Raw genomic sequence first — 16,902 nt, 5'->3', positions numbered from 1 at the left:
TTTGATGAGGTGAATGGTGCTGCCCTAGGGTGCTGTTACACGCAAATTCTTTCCATATCCTCTCCAAACCGCAGGGTGAAAATGTTCACTATCAACAAAGAGGTGTGGGAGCAGCGCTTAGGTGGTTCCAGCCCTGCACCAGTTCACGTAGCTGGGACTTAGAGGCACACAGCAGCCACTGAGTGTAAGCCAGGAGACGAGGTGCCATGCAGTAGCTGTCTGGACTGCAGGATAGGGACAATACTGGAGCTAGCCTGGAGCAAGAACAGCTGCCGTAAGCCAAAGATGCAGATGCCTGTTCCCTCATCCAGGTGGGTCTTGTATGCTTGGTTCAGCAGCTTGCTGAAAGGAGTACCGGTGCCTGAACTGGCTGGTTTGAATCTGGCCACGTTTCATTTCACAGTACAATGGGCACTACTGAACGTGTCTCTGTGGAGAGTCTCTGTGAGGATCCTGAGCCGCTAAGGCATTTGCAAAATGCGCAAGCAGTCTTTGTGTAAGGGTGCATAAGGGTGGAAATTCCTCCATACATGGGGCACTTGCTGCTGGGAAGCAACGTGGAAGTACTGTAGTCCCGGTAATCGCTAGTCATGTGCCGGTCAGACTGGCTGTTTCTGTTCATATCAGTAAGTTTGCATTGACTCTAGCAACCAGTGGACCAGCCCCTGTTTGCTCTTTATAGGGAATGGAGTAAAGAAACAGTAGCTGATACGGCATGAAGCTGTCCTACTGCCCACGGAGCGATAAGAGGGCTTGCTCCCATTCTCTGTCCACAGCATGTGCTCCCCTTATGGGAAGGCACTGGGGGACTCTCCTGTTTTCTCTGCAGTTTATTACATAAGGCAGCTGGACTCCATGGAGACAACCTGTTTCAAGGGGGTACAGATGCATGGGGAGATAGTCCTTTCTGCGCTGGCCAAATAACTCCTTTCTGGAAGTGGTTATGGTGACAGTAAGGCCTCTACCGAGAAACATTCACTGGGTGCAATTAAGAATTTCCCTGGGAGTGACAGGATTATCATAGCAGTGGGATTACAACGGCACTATGAATGCTTTGAGGGTCTCCTCCAGTGCTCTTCTGTCAGATCTTCAGCCGTATCAGCCTTCGTTGATGGAGCCCTGATGCTCTGTCTCGTTCTTTTCTCTGAGCATGGAATTTCAGAGACCAGTTCTCCTACAGTACGTTTAGTAAATCTAATTGTGGTCCAGCATCTGGATTCCTGCTCTCGCTGGCTGTTAAACAGTGAGCAGTGTCCACAAAGAATAGTACTACGTACTTGATGACAAAAGCATATGGAGAAAATGTACCACGGCACAGTACATAGTCCATGTGTATGCTAAGCTTAGCAGATCTATGTGGTATCCAAATTTTGCACAAATTTGGTTTGGCTTTGTTTTGTAAGAATCTCTGAAGCATAATTGATATTTAACTGATTTTAAATATCAATTGATATTGATATTTAATTGTCAGCCTTCTCCGCTTTGTTCATACCCCTCCTTCCATCGGGGGGAGCTGGTGAAACCAATATATCTTTTCAGGGATTTTTCTGAACTGCACAAATGATGTTCAAGCCTTCAGGAGAGCCCTGTTACTCCTGGGCCCCTACGCAGGCCCTTGTAAATGCATCTAGCATACAGGAAGCTGATAGCATGATTATATATATATAATTTTATATATATATACACACGCACACTTTTATCCACCCTCAGCAAGTAGAAAAGTGAGGGCCCCTCCAGAGTCTGCTACTCACAGGTTGGAAGGATCATAGCCAGCTCCAGTGATGTCCAGTCCATTACTCCCAAGAAGGCACAGGGGGCTATCGTCAAAGGGAGCTGCTACTAAGCTGTTCTAACTAAGCCTGAGGGCCAAAGATTCAAGAAGCTATGATTGTATTTCTCATTTTACCTATTTCCTGGAACCACCGTAATGACTTTCTGGTAGTATCTGGAGCCACGGATGGGTTTTCTTCTAACTATTGGTAAGATGTTTTCCTTAGTACGTACAGGTTTTCAACTTGTATACTCCCAGCATCGCCCTTGAAAATAGACAATGTGAATGTGGTTTTCCACAACAGATATTAAAAAGAAGTTGTTGTCTCCATCAGCTGAAATATTTCATTTTAATACACGTCAGCAAGGAAGAGGAAAGGCAGATGAAGAAAACACCTATGATGTCAGTGTTAAATAAACTGAACACACTCAAACAATTTATCTGGGCCTTTTAAGCTGTACAGCACTCTTATTGTAATTGCTCTTAATATTGTATAAATATGTTTTATAGGATATTACTCACATAAACTACTTTCATGGACTTCGTACCAGGCACCACGTAGTGCCTAAAGTCTACTGGCTAAACACGCTTTATAGTCTAGGGTTTCTGTACAAACAGCTTTCATGGGGTTGTTTGTCAGTGGACTTTGATTCAAACAAGATTATTGCAGGAAACTCTACCCTGGTATGGAAGGCTACAGAGCTATTTATATGGCATTTCTTTGCAGTAAGGTTGGACTCTCAGGCATGGGCTTGCCTTTTTTGTAATATACCACTCGTCTCCCGGAGAATATGTTCCCTTGTGTGTCTGCACTAATGGATTGACCTACACAAGGCACCAGGGTGGGGGGAGGCTTTCAAAGGGATGTTTTCTGCTTTGCTTCGTCCCATTCTTCTAGTATATGTATCCTTGGGGGAATGTCAATGGGTGTAATAGCATAATGAACCCGTTTGTCTGGCAACAATTTATATAATACCTGTTACTCTGAAAGCTAGATGATTTCCAAATAAATAATTTGATTTACAAACATTTACAGACACCATGTATTCTTCTGTTTTCAACAAGACCAATCAGTGACTACTTAGAAGAAAATGCAGTGATTTGATGTATGTGAAAATTTATTTAATTCAGGATCCCTACAGGAAAAAAGTCACAAAGTTATCTGTGGTACAGCTTGGTTACAATTGTGTATAAGACAAGCCACCTAGTGCCAGAAATGAGATAGATGTGGCACAATTAGAGCTGTGAAAGGCATGAGGTGAACCCATTCCTCCTGAACCCATGCTGCTTTGCTGCTTTCCCCTAAAGGAGAGATCCAGAGCACGTTCAACTTCGGGGTTAGGTGCGGAAGAAGAGAAATACATCGCGTGGTCTTAACCAACTCCATTGTAGACTTTGCAGCTTATGTCAGGATTAGTCTTCTTCACCACTCGGATGGAACAGCTTTTCTTGTGGAATAGGCCAACACAGTTCGCCCTGTCATAGTTCTTGGGGATTAGAACCCTGTCATTGAGAAAGGCAAAGAGAAAATCAGCAGCCAAGACCTGGACTGAGGATGCTTACTGAGACACAGCCATCCTGGAGCAAGCTACATGATGGATCCATTTGGCTCAAGGATTCCATTAATACAACCGCTATGGATTATCAGAGGAGCAACAGAGAGCCCTGATCATGGCTGTAACAGATGAAGTGATTTTCCAGTGTTTGTCTGGTTCAAACGCAGTTCTCACTGGTCATTCAGTTAGGGATTGGTATAAATTCCCATGCAGAGACAAAATAGGGATTAATGCTGTCTTCCCCATTCAAATTAAGACTTTCTTGATAATAACAAACCATTTAAAGAGTGCTGAATCACCCCAGCTTAAATATCTCCCAGTCGAGCTTTTTCCCAGCACAGGCTGACCCCCTCCCTCCCTCCTATGGCTGAGGACAGCCAAGAATATGTCACACCAAGGGTTCCTTGGGTCGTATCCTTCCTCACAGAACCTTTATTGGGACTCCTTCTCCTTCACCTCAAGAAGAATTTTCCCAGCCCTCTGGAGAGATAATCAGTTCACACCGCTATTCAGGAAGACACAGCTCTCCTTGATGTGTTACCTGTCATTCATGAGGCAGGAACGTGCAAAAAGATTTAGAAAGCAAATTATCAGAGCAGGACGTGTGTGTCCCGTTTTGATAAGCAGGAAGTATGGGCTCTTGGCAGCATGGGAAGGTTGTGGAGCAGCTCTGGCCTGATTAAATGCTTGCAGGCAGGCCACTGGTCTGCTGCAGAGCTGCAGAAGTCCGCGTGTATGTGTGTTGTGGGGTGTTTAGGTATCTGGAGACAAGCTGCTGAATAGAAGGAGGAAGAAAACAGAGGCTAAAGGGAACTATACACCCAACTAGTGCCAGCATCAAAAGAAGGACTAGGTCATGATGAGGAAGAGCTGTGTGCTGGGAAGACCCTAACTGTGTTTCATTTTGTTTCTTCCCAAAGAAGTCTATGTGATTGCCAGATTATTCTACTTGGTCACGACTAGAGCTAACTGGGAAACAAAGAGGAATTTTGCTCATGCAAGTAGGAAATTCCAATGCATATTTTCAATGAGGTTCTTTAAGTCTGAACATTTCCTGAATTAGAAAACAATAATTTGGGTGAACTTACAAGCTGCAGCAAATCATTGCATTCATCTTACACCTGCATTGGTAACAATCTTCAGTCTTCCACACCGCACCAAAAACATAGAGGTTTCTGTTTGAAAGGCACCCTGAATGCACACAACAGAGAATGATAGTCAGGAGATCAATATGAACACGTATCAATAGACACACACTACTGCCTTATGTTTGCAGACTACAAATCAAAGCACCAATTTCCCTAGAGTCACACCAGGGAAGAATCTAACCCAGTGCTCAGTAGAAAGGATACCATTTCTTTGCTCCTGAAGTATGCATGAGTGTATGACATGGCATGATAATGTGGCAGCAACGACATACCAGAGAAGCACTATTCTGCTATTGCAATGAATCTGAGAAGTGCCTTTTTTTATGGCTGCAGTAGTATCTTTCTGCCCTTCCTCATATTCAACATACAGGTACAGACTTTAATTTCTCCCTCCTCCCCAATTCTTATTAGACTTCAACTTCCTCTGCTAAACTGAATTTAATCACCAGCTGTGTTGTCTTTGCTTTGATTTTAGTGTCAGGTACCCCCCTCAGGTTAGTCAATGCTGCTTAAAAGTACATGGTTTTTGCCACCTGGGCAAGGACTTCAGTTAGACATCAGCCCAGAGGGTAACTATTGAACAGGGTAGAGTCTTTCTCTGTGTGTCCGGAGATGCTTCCAGGTGGGTTGATTTCTGACTATGCAGCTGTTTCGATCATTCCTCAGCAAAGAACGTATTATACTATTCCAACATTTCTAAGAAAAAAGGCTTTCAATCTCTGAATTAATGCTTCAGGGATGTCTAATATTTGCCATTCTTACCGTATTTGCTGGCTGGTCTAAAGTAACAGCGAGCATCACACAGAGTCCTTGAGAAGAGAAGGATCAAGTAAAGGAGCAGGAAGAATTTCTAGAAAAGAAACAAGAATTTTTATTTAAAATTAGGTGTTTTTTTTTAAAGGTCTAGCAAATTAGCTTACACAAAATTAACGATGAGTCCTACTGTTCCCAATACACTCAGATTAAAAAAATGTTTCCAGTGGACATACACACGCACAGACACATATTATAAGCTGCTAACTTACCATACTTGCATGGGCTGCTCACATTTCATAATGGGAAGCAGTGTGTATTTATATACAGTGAGGAAACAATGGCCAGTGCAAAGGGAGGTGATGTAAATGTGAGCACCCCAGGTGCCAATGGGCACTCTAACCTGTTCTGATCATCGATCAGAAGGTGGCACCTCAAAAAAGTCTTGCAAAATCTTGTTTTGTGCAGTGATGTTCGTTGGCATCCTGATCTCCATTGTGCTGGTGTAAATCCGAAGAGAAGCCAGCAGGTACACTAGTTACTCCACATCGGCTTTGGTGTCACTGGAAGAGTCCGACCCCCAGAAAGCTATGCCTCCAGAACTGGCAGGCCATGAAGGAACAGTGGGGAAAGGGCACACGCCCAGCGAGGCAGCAGTGCACCATTGTTCGGCTGACCTGCTCCCAGGAGATCGCCCCCGGGTATGGAACAGGCCATTCATGCAGTGCAGTGGTGTGGAGAGTCCACTGTTCTCAGATTGATTTATTATCATTTCAATTATTTTATATGAGACACATTATTTTGTCCATATGTAGGGACCAGCTGTAGTTTTGTGTATCTCTCGGTTGCCGAAGCAAAGCCAGGCCTAGGGGATAGAGGCAGATCACCATGATGGGATAGCACCTTTTTGGCAGCAGAAGTGAGACGAGCTGCGCACTGTCTCAGTCCAGAAGCGAACATAACAATCAGGATGATTGTCACTCGTGGCTCTCTTCCTGACAGCAACAACAGTGATGCTAAGGACTGGTGGAAGCAAAGAAAGCAAAAGTTCCAGTTTTCTTTCACCGTATGCATGCCTGCCTCAAACACAGCTGGAATCTGACACAAACAGCAGTGTTGTTTCTGCAACACTGAAATGAGGACATTTCTTTCAATACACATCTTGCCATAGGTGTCCAGGTCTTTGTGCAATTAGACCATTGCAACACACGGTATGTGAGGCTGCATCTCAAAACCAGCCAGGAAAACTACCGCAGATCCCTGTGGCTGTATTGGGGGCTGGAGGGATCCAGTGTTTTATGGAATTGGAGCACAGGCATAACAAGTTTTAAAAGTTACCAGAGGATTCCCAGCATAATGAGTTGCATTAATTCCATTAGCTTGGCTCTTTCAGCACACCTGGGTTTAATTAGACACCTTGATTGGTATGGCTGAACTCATTAGCTTCCACTGATTGACAAATAGCTAGAGGAAGGAAAGCTGCACTGAAAGTGGTTTCTGGATAAAAGGGGCAGTGGCAGAAGGAGTGTGGTCTCTTGAGGGATCTGGAGTAAAGGGGCAGTTGTGAAGGAGGTGGCCACTGGTTTTTGTGACAGAAGATTTGATTTGTGTAAGTCCCTTTTATTTTTTTTTTGTGTGTACTTAGTGAGAAGTTTTAAACCTTCTGTTGTAGTTTGCTTTAAACTTTGCAGTGCAGCCATTTGAGTTTTGTGTTAACCTTGTGATTTTGGTAGATTATGCTCTCTGTGTGTGGTTCTGCTGCAGGAAGCAGTTGTGGTATCTAACGAAGTGCCTTGAAAAAAAAATTTCTCCTCTGGTAATCCTTAAACAAATGAGCTTCTATCTGAAGGGAATAATTTGCTCAAAATGACTTTGTTAGCTATGAGAAACAATAACATGAAAATGTAATGTGTCTCTTATACTACTAAGCCTTTAACTATGTGATATGAATTTGGTTTTATTTTAATTGAAACTATTTGATTATGGTCTAGTATAACTAGAGGCCAGACCCACTTCTGGCCTGTCCCTGCTGTAACTCCTGACAAATCTTGTGCTGTTTGAGGAGGAGTAAGTGTTATGGTCGAAAGGAAATGTACCAAGCAACTTCTGATTTGAAGGTCATGATGGATTCTGCTGCACCCTCAGCAAGTTTGACGATGACACCAAGCTGTGTGGGGCAGCTGACATGCTGGAGGGAAGGGATGCCATCCAGAGGGACCTTGACAGGCTGGAGAGGTGAGCCCATGCCAACCTTATGAAGTTCAACAAGACCAAGTGCAAGGCCCTCATCTGGGTTGGGGCAATCCCAAGCACCGATATAGGCTGGGCAGTGACTGGCTTGAGAGCAGCCCTGAAGAAAAGGACTTGGGGGTGCTGGTGGACAAGAGGCTCAACGTGAGCTGTCAGTGTGCACGTGCAGCCCAGAAAGCCAATCGTACCCTGGGCCGCATCAAGAGAAGTGTGGCTAGCAGGTTGAGGGAGGTGATTCTGCCCCTCTACTCCACTCTGGTGAGACCTCACCTGGAGTACTGCATCCAGTTCTCGAGCCCCTACCACAAGAAAGATACGGACGTGCTGGAACATGCCCAGAGAAGGGCCACGAGGATGATCAGAGGGCTGGAGCACCTCTCCTATGAAGATGGACTGAGAGAGTTGGGGTTGTTCAGTCTGGAGAAGACAAGGCTCTGAGGAGACCTTATTGTGGCCTGCCAGTATCTTAAGGGGGCCCGCAAGAAAGCTGGTGAGGGAATTGGTAGGACTAGAGGGAATGGATTAAAACTAGAGATGGGTCAATTCAGACTGGACGTTAGGAAGAAGCTCCTCACCATGAGGGTGGTGAGACACTGGAACAGGTTGCTCAGAGAGGTTGTGGAAGCCCCATCCCTGGAAGTTTTTAAGGCCAGGCTGGATGGGGCTCTGAGCAACCTGATCTAGTGGGAGATGTCCCAGCCCATGGCAGGGGGGGTTGGAACTAGGTGACCTTCAAGGTCCCTTCCAACCCTGACAATTCTATGATTCTATTCTCTTACTTAAGATGATTAATTTACTTAATTAGTTAATTATCCTTTCTTCCTTGGAGAGAAATAACTATATTAATAACTTTCTTATAAATCTTGCTGTTTTTCAGGTAGACAAAGGTATAAAACATAGATATAAAATAGGAAGCTGAAGTATAATGTGATCAAGGCTATTGCTTTCAGAAAGGCCTGGTAGATCTACCTCCTTAACCCGAGATAGACATTAAAGCATGCTGCGTGTGTTTTTTCATTTAAAAAAAAAAAAAAGCAGCTTAAAGCATCTTGGATTGCAGACTTGAGACTGAAGAAACTAAATGCTTATGAAAACCTGTGATATGGAGTGAGTTGTCTATGGGAATATGTAGCAGTACAGAGGCTGAGCCTGTCTCCTGCTGACCTGCTTGGACCTCTCCTCTTGAGACAAACAAGGTTTTCCATGTCAAATGGGTAACAAAGGAGCAGAGAGGATTCTCTCTTGTGCAGGTGTAAATGAAGTTGCCTTCTGGGGCTGCAGCATTAAGCAAGTGTCCTCTGGGGGTTTCTCTGTTAAGGGAAGGTTAAGCTGTTCCAGCCTAGCTGGTGGTTGTGACAAGTAAGAAGGCTGATTACCTCTAAGACTTGGAGACTGTGGGAGCTTGCTGCTGTCCTTCTACATCTTCTCCCTTGGGGTCTGTTGTGCTGGAAGGGCTTGTAGCCCAGCTCTGGACATACAGACTTAAGTTAAACAACTTCATTCGCTGGCTGTGGGGGTATGGCAGCAGTTATTGTATGGGTCTCCTCAGCTTGAGGTCTGTGAAGCAATGAGGGGAACGTCCAGCACTGCCTCTCCCTGTTTATCTAGCCCTTCTGTCTGTCAGGGAAGTTGCCAAACTAAACTGGTCAAATAAAGTAGCGGCTTGACTAAAACAGTGACTCGGTGCCAAGTCAAGGAGGCAATTCTGCCCTGGGAAGGTTTTGCCAATTAGAAGGATTTTGAGTTTTCTGAGGAGATGCATGGAGTTGGAGGGTCTGGGCTGTGGCTTTTCCTCAAACCAGAGGGGTGCCTGAACCGTGGCTCCACGTCACCAAGGCTCTGACTAGGGTACCAATTCCGTAATTTGATTAAAACTTTCTCACATTGAAAATGTCTCTTCAGTAGCTTTTAGTGGCTTTAGACATGGTTTGCTAATTGGCTGTTGCTTCACCGTGTGTTTTCTGATTCAAAACTACATCAATATGCTGCTTAATTACTAAACACTATGGTGGGCTTCAAAATCGGGTTAAAGCACATGAATAAATCTGACCTGACTTCAAAATGTTTCGTGTCAACCTGTTTTAAAGAGAAGATAGCAAGGGGAACTTATGTTCTTTCTGGCTCTGACAACTGATTGCCTCCCTTTTTAGCTGAACTCATAGGAGTGAGCCTGTAGGTAGGAGCCTCAGCTGCATTCATGTGTGTGCAACTCTTGGGGAAATCAAATGGACTTCATGAAATTTGATATTTTCCCCAAAAACACTACCTGTGTGACCTGGCTCTTGTCAGTAAGAGTAGAGTTTGATACTTATCAGAGGTGCAGCAACACCTGTGTGGCCAGTACTTGTGGTGGGTAGTACTGTCTTCCCCCTGCAGGAAGGATTCAAGATTGACTTCCCCATGCTTCTAGGTTATGCAAACGCACCCTGCACAAATCCTCTCCCTAATGTAAATTTTAAAGACATTTCTTTACTAAATCGCCCCTTCTTTCCCCACTGGTCTGGGGCAGATGGCATTTGGGTTCTTTGTATGTGTAGGGTTTTTGTTTATTTTAAACCAGAACTACTTCAAGTTGTTTAGCCTGTGTGCATGTTCCCCTTTGTCCAGCTTTGCTGTGTCTCTGAACGTGTTCCCTTTGAAGTTGAAATTGAGTTCCCTGACTGCTGCTTGACTTTTTCTTAAACTGTTCAGCAAAAAGACAAAACACAAATGCAGTGCAATACCTCCACTACCTTGAAGAGAAGTAAACGTGGATTTTCCCTTCCTTCTGTACTAAAATTGTGGATGGGGCTTTGGTCTCATTCCACAAACTTACTTAGATCCCAGGGTCCCACTTGCCTTCAGCAGGAATTAGCCCCTGCATAAACCCTGAGTCTGAGTCCAGAGCAGCTCCCTCTTGTTTTGTTGGCTATGCTGCACTCATGTCATCTCCCTGCTCATTTCTTCCCCTCTCCTGGAGAACACAGAGCAAGGCACAGGGAACTCCAGCTGGAGCAAGCACATGTGCATGTCTGAGCTGGCATGACACGAAGAGACAGTTTATGGCCATACTTAGAGGACAGTGCCCATGGGGCATGAACAGGGCTCTGCCAGGCTGGAATAGCAGTGTCTGTCTTCCTGTTAGACAGGAAGAAAATACTGGAAGAACAGAGTTATTGCATCTGTTACTATATTTGGTGTAATCTAGCTTGTATGACCGTACAAGGGATTAGGTCTAGCCTAGGTTTGTCGCAGAAAGCTTGCATGTGCCAGTGATAGCAAAGTGCAGATGGCGGAGAAAAACAAAGTTAAATATTTTTTTCCCCTCTCTCTGACCTAGTGAACAAGAGCTCTGCCTTCTCTCAGCAGTGCAGGGCTGCAGGTAGTTGACCATGGCCACTGCTTGCCTTTATCTAGAGGAGTGTCTTGCTACATTTCTTGAGGGAGTTCCAACTGGGGGGTGGGGGGAGCAGTAGCTGCTCATGACCCTCTGGACCTTACCCCTCCCATCCCAAAGACAAGGGCAGCTATTCTGAAGTGCAGCTATTCTTCCAGGGGGCTGGGAGTAGGGCTTGGTGTCTGTGGGTGCAGATGGGGTCAGCCCTATACTGGCCCTGAACTTCTCTGTGGGAACCAGTAATGGCAGCCCTGGGAAGATGTTCTTGACTCTGGAGCTTTTCAGAGCTGAAGTGAGCCTTTAGCCTCTTGGGTGTTGACTTGCTCTGCATGTGGTGGGCAACTACACTAGCACTACCATAAAGCACTCCTATAATGGCTGGGTTTTGAAAAGCTCCCTTTAAGCTAATGCAACCAGCCCTAATTTCCCCTCCCACTGCTCTCCTGTGTGAGTCTCTTCCACCCTAGCAAAACCTATGGGAGAAGAGTTACTCTGAAGCTGAGTCTCTGCTATTGGCTTTGGTGCTAGGCAATGAGCTATTTTGATAGCTGATTTCCTGGAACAGGAAGTAGAAGGCTAAAATATCTTAACGCTATCTATTAGTTTGACAACTCTCAACACGTATGTATTCATCAACTTTCCTGTCTTTACTGAACAGGAGCCAGGGAAGTCCGTATCTCTTGCCTAACTAGAAACCACCAAAGCCCAGCCGTTTTGTGTGCTGCATTCTCCTGTGCTGAGTGCAGTCAGACCTGCATGCTTGGGTCCTCCTGGGATCTCAGGTAGAAGCACATGGCCCAGAGAAAACTGAGAATGAAACCCTTTCGGGCAAGAATCTGAAGTAATACAAATGCTCATTAACAGTGTAAAAAGCTCTCTGCTAGATGATATCTGGCTAGGAACACAAAAGTCTTTAAGTACTTAATAGCTCTGCTTATGTAGAGCATGAGGATCTTGATCTGTCTAGCAGAGCAGCTCCCTGTAGGTTTTTTTTCCCCTGTCCTTGTCCCCTTTGGATCTGTTAATCTAATGATAGTTCTGTCTTGACTTCAGCTATTCCTGAAATATATGTTTCTCACTAAGAGGACGGAAATCTCTTTCCCAGTGACAGAGGACTGCAGGAAGCCCTACGGTAGTGATGGATGTCTACTTGATGATTCGCCGTCACAAGACAACAATCTTCACTGAGGCCAAAGAGACAACAACTGTGTATGAGTTGAAAAAGGTGGTGGAGGGAATACTGAAGAGGCCACCAGAGGAGCAGCGGCTCTACAAAGATGACCAGCTGCTGGATGATGACGATAGGACTTTGCTAGACTGTGGCTTAAGCAGCCAAAGCTGTCGTCCTCATGTTCCTGCCACAGTGGGCTTGGCTTTATTTAGACCTGGCAATGGCACCTTTGAACCATTGCGTATTGACCCCTTCTCAAGCACCCCAGAGCTACCTGATATGAAGTCACAGGAGTCTGGTAGCAGCTCTAGTGAGCAAGCCTTGCGTTAAAACTGGTCTCCTGGTTTGCCTCTTGCAGCCAGGGTACTGGTCTTGTCTGTGTATCCTGTGTCCATCCACAGCCTTCCAAAAGTGTCTCTCTGACCAATAAAGCATTGCAATTTAATTACATGACATCAGTGTTCTGTAGTGGCCAGGCAGCCAACACAACTAATTCCTGGGACCCTTCTCCCAAATTAATGCTGGAGGAGAAGGGTGGCAGCAGCTGGTTACATGTGCACCTCCTGAACTGTAAATGGCATGTTCTGCCATTTGTGTCTTCCAGCCAATGTCTGTGGCCTTATCATCTCTGAACTGCTGAGGTATTTTGGGGGAGGGGGAAGAAGTGTTGCACAGACAGCGGTACACGAGCATTTGTTTCTCTGTCTTCATCTTGACTCCTGACAGTAGTACCTCTGACGAGTTTGGCTGCAAATCTTGGGGGACAGGTATGCAGAAGGAACTTCTAGTCCTGCCTGTAGCAAAATCTTTAGGAAGACTATAACCTTAAGACCCAAGCAGAGGTAAGGTTAGCAAATGGAGCTTATTACCTTCAAAGTTAAGGGATGTTGCACTAATACGACACACATCAATGAATTTCTAAAGCTAACATTAAGTACAATTACTGGCATGGACCCTTGAAAACCTCTATCAACTGGGCAAAGGGTTTTGTGTTTGTTTTTTTTTTTTTTTCTTCAAAGGATTTGGAATTTACTTTCTGGCATCTGCCTTCTGCATTCTTGAGAAGCAAGAAAAATATAGTGGAAAAAGGGCAATATAGCCAGAAACAGTATAATAAAACTGCAGTTTGAGAGGCCTGTAAGAAAGGAGTTGGTTACCATAAACTTTAAAGTATGAGATTGGTCCTATCAATGCTTCTACTGTTAAGAAAGTTTATGAAGTCATTTCTCTTCCCAAACAGAATTGACTGCAGCACTATCTTTCTTTCACTATGAACTAGCCTATTTCAGAATTAATATTGGGCTTTCCCTTTTATTCTGAGTGATGTCTTCAAGCCGTCACATCTGACTCAACTCACTGCTGTGCTGTAAGAGGAAACTCCTGGTTTTTCCCCTGTTAGCAATCAGAGATCCTAACACATCTGTTCCCTGAATGAAACTCAGAAGTAATGTTATTGCTAAGTCTTCCTTCACCTGTACCAAGGCTAATTCAGGCAGCCAGACTATGTCCTACTTCAAAAAACACTCTTAAATCTACTCAGTCCCATCTATGATACCTACTTGGATATAGACTAAAGACACTTCTAAAATGCCACTTGCATTCTTAACCCTCACCAGAGCAAACAGAAATTGAGCTCCAGTCTGGCAGCTGAATCAGGACCTAGGTTTCTGTGTTCTCTGTAGCTCTGACACGTCCATCCACTCCTTCCAGCGCAGGAGCACTGTGGCAGAACTAGGATGCCATCTAGTGACTGTCGTGAATTTATAGGAGAGGAAAAAGGACAAACCAAACAAAAACTTCATCAACAACAGAAAAAGAAAGTTCCAGAGCAGTCGTATCTGTAGGTAAGTAAGCTGCACTAATGCAGCTGGGCTGTAGTTACAGCAATCTGCTTAATCCAGCTCCTGATACTTCCCACCAGGCTTGCTGAAAAAACTCAGGTCCTCTCTGAAACTCTTGGCTGGCAGTGAGCGCCACGCGAAGAATACGGGCATGTCACTCTCCATTTCTCAGATGCTGAACTGGGTGCTACGCTCGCAAATGTCTCTGATAGAATTCCTAATAACGTTACAGAGTTGATCTCTTATCTAACCCCTTTGAATAATTTGCTGTTAATATTAGAGGACAATGCTCTCTGCTTTGAATGAACTTGCTCAAGAGTCTGCCTCGCACAGCTGAATACTACAAACAGGGACAAACAACTGAACTGGAAAAAGAGACTTTCGTTAAATAATCCAGTCTGTGACTTCCGGAGTCTAAAGAATGTTGAATGAATGCCACACCAAGCCAGACCTCTGCTCACCTCTCCTTCATCGCTATCTTTGGTGTGCAGGACAGCATCCCTTTGTTCAAGAGCGGGAGAGCATTCTGATAACAAAAGATCTTGCAGCCCCTGGGAAGCTTCCTCCATGTGCAGGACATGAGGATACCAAGGGACAGCCCTGTTAGGAGAGATCAAGCAAGTCCCAAACTAGGAACTGAAGAGGGGAGGCAAAATGCCTCGGGGAGCTGTTGTAATCTAATGAGACAGTAGCTTGGCTCAGTATAGCACGTTAGGGAAGCTACACAGTCCCAAGCTGGTATTTCAGCCCAGTCCAGCTACCCTGTCTTTCGTACTGCGGACCGGAGTGAATTCTGTGTTATACAGCTTAGGGAATGGATTATTTCACAGTCTCTGAACCATCACAGTTAGCTGTTAAACAAAACTGCTTGGTTTTGCCTCTGTAGATTTGCCCTATCTTTATCAGGCCAGGGCAGCAATGGGAGAAGCCTCTGGAATTATGGTGGAGAAAATACTGGAATATTTTGACGGAGGTTATCTTGTGGTGGCAAAGGACTGTAGTTTATCAGTGCTCCGCAATGGAGATCTACTTAAAGTATTGACTATGCAGAAGCCCTGGAGAAGTGTAAAAAGCACGGGCCAGTGGTTGAGACTTACGCAATGAAAGAAATGAAATGTGAAAACAGAATTTTAGGGGGTGGGGAGGCGTGTTAAAGTAACCAGATCTCGCTGAGTGTTTTAGATTAATCGTATGATTTGCTTGTTCTGGAGTTTCATATAAATATCTGTTATAAAGCCAATCACTTTGCCCTAAAATTAACCACAACTGGGCCCAGGGAAACGTGCACACAAGAATTGATTTGAAGAGAAGCTTTCAGGCTTTCAAAAGGTGCCAATGCAAACTTTCCTGCATACCAACAAAAGAGTTAACTAAGAGCGGAGTCAACAAGCAAAATTGTTGTGAATTGAATTTATCTAAGTTTTTTTAAATTGGCACAAAGCAGAATGTGAACTGCAAATCTCTAGCTGCTTTGGTGTGCATACTGTAAATGAGATACGCACTTTCCTTGTTTATGATTGTTTAATTTGTATTTTATTTTTAAGATTGTGCCAAAAATCTTCAAGGAAACAAAACACAAATGAGTAAAAAACCATTAAGTTTTAGGTGATAAACACTGTTTAATAGGAAAACGTCCATCAGATTTATATGTGTGTTCTGGTGTTTGGTTTATAAGACTTGGTAGTTGGTAGGCTAAGCACTAGGTTTTATTTTATAAAGCACTATATTTTTTTATTTTTGTTTTACTGGAAAGAACATCTTTCCAGTACTCAAAAGACTTGCCTTGAAAAGAATTACTGGGAGTAGAGGGCCAGCTATCCAAAGCTGCCTCACTTCCCAGCAGGGCCACCAGGGAAGCTACAGGGAGCTGGGAGCCAACAGGTGGAGAGTGGGAAACAGGGGGGAAAGAGAGCACTTCTGCTCTGCCTGGGCTGTGTTGCCTTCCAAGGTTCTGCAGAGTCTCTTAAACCTTTAACGTGTCTGGATAGTTGAGGAAACTCTTATGTGAATGTTTCCTTTCCACTATGTGGAGCTAGTGGTGTTATGATCTAAGGCTTTGAGGGTGGGGGGGTGTATTCTTTGTATGGGACTGTAGCTGTTTGTGTTGAAGTAGTGAAATGCCAAGACAAAACATCACTTGGCAAAAGTGGGAAAAGCAAAGCAGAGCTTTGTGTGCTCTGTCTCTGCTTTCTCAATTTTGAAGGTTTTGTCATCCTCCCACAGCTAGACTACTTGCTACAGAAGGGAGCCGAGTCCCCGCTGTGCTTCTGGTGTTCCAAAACTAGATGCGATATGTGACATCATCTGTTTCCGTGTTGAAAGTTGGAGCAAACAAGAGAAGAGCAGACTGCTCTCTGGAAGATTTTTTGATTAGACGTGAAATGAATCTTCCCTACTTCTGCATAGCAGACAGGGTAGATCCACATATCATAACAAGACTTGGCACATGGTGGATAAAGGTGCTTGGGTGGATTTCAAATGTGGTTAAATAGGTCTGGATCATCTAGGAGTGCCAGTAAGGCTGGCTTTTCAGGAATTTGGGTGCATAGGTCTACTCAGACTTAAAAAGGAAAGTAAATCTTTCATCACAGCTTACTTAAGACTTGGTGTTCTCTATAGTTGTACCTTACAGCTGAACATGGAAGTCTCTTGCAGGCAGAAAGACATCCATGTAATGGTTTGGATTGAATGGGATCTTTAAAGATCATCTAGTTCTGCTCCCCCTGCCATGGAGAAGGAGACACATCTGCCTCTAGATCAGGTTGCTCAAAGCCGTGAGAACATGAATCCTGTCTGTACACTGATGGTGCTCCTTAGACCAGGACAGAATAATGACTTGTTTTCTTAAACTTCCTCTCATGGCCTTCATGCTTGGGTGGAGTCCATCTGAAATGACTCAGGAGCTGTAATGCTCCCAGCCTTGGGCAATTTTCAGACATTACATAATGGGAAGCCTCGTCTGTTTCTGCTCCATTTGCGAGTACTCAAACTGGCAAACTTAAGCACACAGAGAGAAGCTCAGGGGTAAATGGATTT

The 16,902-nt window shown here is 44.5% G+C and overlaps 1 pseudogene; it reads left to right on the top strand.

Moving 5' to 3' along the window:
- The first annotated feature begins 6,750 nt into the window (after positions 1-6,750).
- Positions 6,751-12,457, top strand: LOC141745233 (elongin-B pseudogene; annotated as a pseudogene).
- The last annotated feature ends 4,445 nt before the right edge of the window (positions 12,458-16,902 follow it).

Source organism: Larus michahellis, chromosome 6, assembly GCF_964199755.1.
Source record: "Larus michahellis chromosome 6, bLarMic1.1, whole genome shotgun sequence".
Classification (NCBI taxonomy): domain Eukaryota; kingdom Metazoa; phylum Chordata; class Aves; order Charadriiformes; family Laridae; genus Larus; species Larus michahellis.
The sequence above is the reverse complement of the archived record's forward strand: the minus strand, read 5'-3'. Positions and strand labels throughout refer to the sequence as shown.